Source organism: Podarcis filfolensis (genome assembly GCF_964270895.1).
Source record: "Podarcis filfolensis genome assembly, chromosome: 7".
In the NCBI taxonomy this organism is placed as follows: Eukaryota; Metazoa; Chordata; class Lepidosauria; order Squamata; family Lacertidae; genus Podarcis; species Podarcis filfolensis.
Genome location: NC_139603.1, coordinates 67,849,891 through 67,854,460, shown reverse-complemented (window position 1 = coordinate 67,854,460; position 4,570 = coordinate 67,849,891). Strand labels below are relative to the sequence as shown.

The following is a 4,570-nucleotide window of genomic DNA, read 5'->3' as shown; positions in this document are numbered from 1 at the left end:
ACTGGCCCAAGGTCACCCAGCAGCTGCATGTGGAGGAGTGGAGACACGAACCCGGTTCACCAGATTACAAGTCTACCGCTCTTAACCACTACACCACACTGGCTCTCAATACTTATTGATTTCTCAATGGAGGCTAAGTATGCCTTTCAATCTTATTTTCCAGAGGGGCAGCCCCGTTAGGCTGCAATCCTAGCCTCACTTACATGGGAGCAAGCCTCACTGAAGTCAAAAGGGCTTACTTCTGAGTAGATGGGATTAGGACTGCACCAGGAGTGTCAACTTGAATAATATATTTTAGGAGGAGGCAGGTAATCAGTCACAAGATTGGGCACACAAACACCATTTGAATGGCAATGCCCATTTGGGGGCCCCAGGTCCCCTCAAATATTTTATGGGGGGGCAAAGGAACCTTGGCCCCTAGGAGTTGGCTCCTGTGGACTGCACTGTTAGCTGGTTTCAGCAAAACCAACAGAATCTTGGGACACCAGTTTAAAGACTAGTAAATTTACCATGGCATAATCTTTCATGGGCTAGAATCCACTTTATCATATGTTTCAGTCTTGTTTCTTCTGGATACAGGGATATATTTATAAATGCATAAACAGCAGAGTCTTTTGGCTCTTTAAAGAGCAACAAACACATTACGGCATAAACTTTTGTGGAACAGATTTCATCAGATGCACAAGGCGTTATCCCGAGTAGTGGTGAGGATTATAATTTCCCCTCTGGTCTACCTGGCTCTTTCATTCAGTATGCAGAAGCAGGAAATGAAACCTCTCACAACAGCCTGAACTGGCTTAACACTGAAATGTAAGAAAAACCCCATCCTTTTCATCCATTAAAATGCCATCCACTACGCAGTGACAGAAACACCACATCTAGGAAGCGAATAGGGCTGATATGTATTGCTAACTCTCTCCCCCCGCCCCCAGTTAGATGTACAAGGACTTCTGAAGTGTAGATCAAAGCAGCTGCAAAAAAAGAAAAAGTGATCTAGGAATGAACAAGCAGAAGAAAACATAAATCCAGTCAAAGTTTCATCTGCTCTCTTGTTATCTGCAGTGTTTGAAAGTGGGGTTGTTTTGAAGTCGGCAGCAGGTTTTCTGCGCTATCGGAGCTTTTAATGTGCCCCCAAATATCACAGAGGTTTCCGTTTCATATCAGAACAGCACATGTTTGTTGCCACTGCAATTATTAATTTTAACTCATCTCCTACTTTCCCTCTGGGCCCCTTAGTTACATCTGGTGTCTCAGTATGAGTGAACAAGATGACCAGTACTGATAGTAGCAGGGAGACTGCAGATCTTCATGTTATTTGTGGAAAAGCTAGCCAAGGCTATTGGCTGATTTATGCGGTGGCTACAATTTCACAGGGCAAGGTTCTCTAACACTATTTTTCTAATCCACATCACCTTCAACCTGGAGGGGGTCAAATTTCTACCTCTTATTGTTGCAGCTGCAGGTTTCTGACATTGAAGTCAAACTCCAGTTCTCAGATAAAGTAACTCCATCCCCTTAAAGAAGAAGAAAAAGAAGTTTAAATATTTTGTATGAAAGGAGAGCGGATCAATCATTACAGCAGTGTCTTGATTTAAACTGAAAATAACTGTGGCTAGTTATTTCAGACTGCTGGTATAAAGAAATACAAAGAAGAATAAAACCGGAAGGAACACAGAACTGGGATGAAAGGAAGACAGACAATCAGCAACATATTGATCAGGAATTACATAAAGACATGTAACCAGCACCCCCACTTCCTGAATACATAGATTGCACACAAATATTAATTTTTTGAACACCATTTCCCACCTGCTTCTTCTTCCTGAATTCCTTGTATGGATGGTCCACAAGCCTAAGAGTGTAAGGGGAGCCCTGCAATACCATCAGACCCAAGGTCTATCTAGTCCAGCACCCTCTTTTCTGCAGTGACCTACCAAACAAGACAGTGCCTCTGAACAAGGAGGTACTCTACAGCTATCATGACCAATAGTTACTGATGGCCTGATTCTCCATTAATTTGTCTACTTCCCTTTTATGATGTAGTGATGTACATCTTGGATGTGACATCTTGTGGCATAGCATTCCATAAACGAATTATGTGCCATGTCATGAAACACAGTCAGATTAACTGGATGATCCCAGTGATGGCATTTTGAGTTTACATTATCAGCAGACATAAACTTGCTACAAAATCCCTGCAGAAGGAACACACCGTACGCTACATGCAATCACACTGGAACTCTGAGTTTGTTAAATAAGAAAGCAATGTTTATTACCGGAAATACAGTGGTACCTCAGGTTACATAAGCTTCAGGTTACAGACGCTTCAGGTTACAGACTCTGCTAACCCAGAAATAGTATCTTGGGTTAAGAACTTTGCTTCAGGATGAGAACAGAAATTGTGCTCCAGTGGCGCGGCGGCAGTGGGAGGCCCCATTAGCTAAAGTGGTGCGTCAGGTTAAGAACAGTTTCAGGTTAAGAACAGACCTCCAGAACGAATTAAGTACTTAACCCGAGGTACCAGTTCTTGGAGATGCCTAAAGCCGTGCTTGCTCTTGCGCATTAGGCTGGAGAGATTCAAGTATGTCTCCTCTCATGAGGAAGGCATGATGAAGAAGAAAGAGGAAGTGAAGAAAGGTGGTCAGATCAGCAATCCTAAGAGTGTCAGTTTAACACTGAAGGAAGATCAAGAGATCAGCATGGGAAGGACAGCCTAAGAAGCCAGAAGGTTTCTCTCTTCTACCCTCCCCAAGCAGGTATCACCCAACAGTGCAAGCAGAGTTGCACACCTGACACTCCCAACACCCAGGTTCTATTATAATGAGAAGGTCTGAAAGACCTCTCTCTTTCTCCACTTTCACTATGCATAAATTTATAATGTCTCTACTTTGTTGCATTTTCTTAAATAGACTAAAAAGCCTCCCATGATTTAGCTTTTCCTCTTGCGGAAGATGCTCTGGTCCCTGATAACATTGGCTGACTTTTAATGCACTTTTCCTAGCTCTACAATAACCTTTTTGAGAAGAGGCATCTAACTGGACATAGCATTTGTTAAGTGTGGCCACACTACAGATTTGTATGAAAACATTATATCAGCAGTTACATATTTGTTCCCTTTCCTAAAGACTCCTAGGATGGAATTAATCTTTTCCACATGTATTGCACTCTGGACAGCATTTTAGCTGAGCTTTCCACCATAGCTCTTAATTTATTTCAAACATTTTAACTCTGGTCTTTAGCCAAGCAAGGCTGCCAGAGCACCTTACGAATGTCAGTGGTGAGACAATCCCTTCTCATAGGCTTACAATATAAAAGACAACTCAGAAGGAAAGGGAATTGTGAGGGAGAAGGAATAAAACAGCAAGCTCAGACACTAGCTCTTAGTTACAGAGTTCTTATAACAACAAGTTGGAATAGAATGGCTAGTCATAGTTCAGACTATGTCTTCTCTTCTCTGCTCTCAGCTAACTGGGGTTAGGTCTGCATTCTAAATTAGGATTCCCTCTCCCCCAAATTTTACACCTACCTTAATAGTCCAACCACCATTAATGTGTGATAATTAAGAACAAAAATCTGCACAACATATCCATGATGGGACTAAAAAAAGTGTATAATTTTAAAAATATTTTAAAAGAAAACTTGTTTCCCCCCATGGATTGCAGGCTGCTTGTACATTGCAAATCAGTGTTATGGGCAGTCTGTGGCTGTTATTGCTTTAGAGCTGGATTAATTCTGAATCAGCAGCCATTCTATCAGTCATAATGGCCAATGTGAAAGTAAGGGACAGCCAAGTACAAATGATATGGATCTGTTTCAATATAATCCTAAGGTTCTTCAACAGTTTGTTTCAATCAAACCTAATTTTTGTGTGAAATATTGAAGGGCAATCTCTTCCCTGAAGAGCCTTCAGATTCTGATTGCAACAGTATTATTTATAACCAGGGTTAAGGATGTACATGTTAAGATAAGCATGCAAGGTTATTTTGTGTTTGACAGGATGGTTGGAATTCACCCCCTCTGAGGAGAAATACAAAAGAGAGGAAGAAATATGCTTCTCTTATCTCCAAGATAAAACCTTGAATAAAATGCCAACAGCTTATCTTCAGCTCTACTGACTATTTGGAAATACAAGAACCTGAAATATTAACTTGACATCAAACCATGTATAATTCACAATCTATATACATTAAATATAATTTAAAGGCAGTTAAGAACATAAGAAGAGCCTGATGAATCAGGCAGGTAGCCCATCTATTCCAGCATCATGTTCTCACTGGGGCCAACCATAGGCCTATGGGAACAGTGTAGGCAAGACCTGAGTGCAATATTACTCTTCCCTCCTATGGTTACCTATCTCATATTATAACTGCTAATTTTCTTCTTGGCAGTATTTCTTGTAGGGGTGGAGTAACCTTTTCAAACCGAGGGCTGCATGTTGGAGGAACTGGACATGGAGGAAGGGGTTAATTTCCTTAATGAGCATAACTCACCCCATGGTCTGAGATAAGTCAACAGGTGCAAGATCAGCCAAGTCAGTTGCTATACAGTGGTACCTTGAGTTACAAACGCT

At 41.4% G+C, this 4,570-nt stretch overlaps 1 long non-coding RNA gene across 1 annotated transcript; it reads right to left on the bottom strand.

Annotated features, from left to right (window-relative positions):
- Nucleotides 1-242: 242 nt before the first annotated feature.
- LOC310766546 lies at nucleotides 243-2,107 on the bottom strand. Its single transcript, XR_014550240.1, has 3 exons — nucleotides 1,810-2,107; nucleotides 1,442-1,514; nucleotides 243-971 (listed from the first exon to the last, which is right to left on the bottom strand). It is a non-coding gene; the product is annotated as an uncharacterized lncRNA (long non-coding RNA).
- Nucleotides 2,108-4,570: the final 2,463 nt, after the last annotated feature.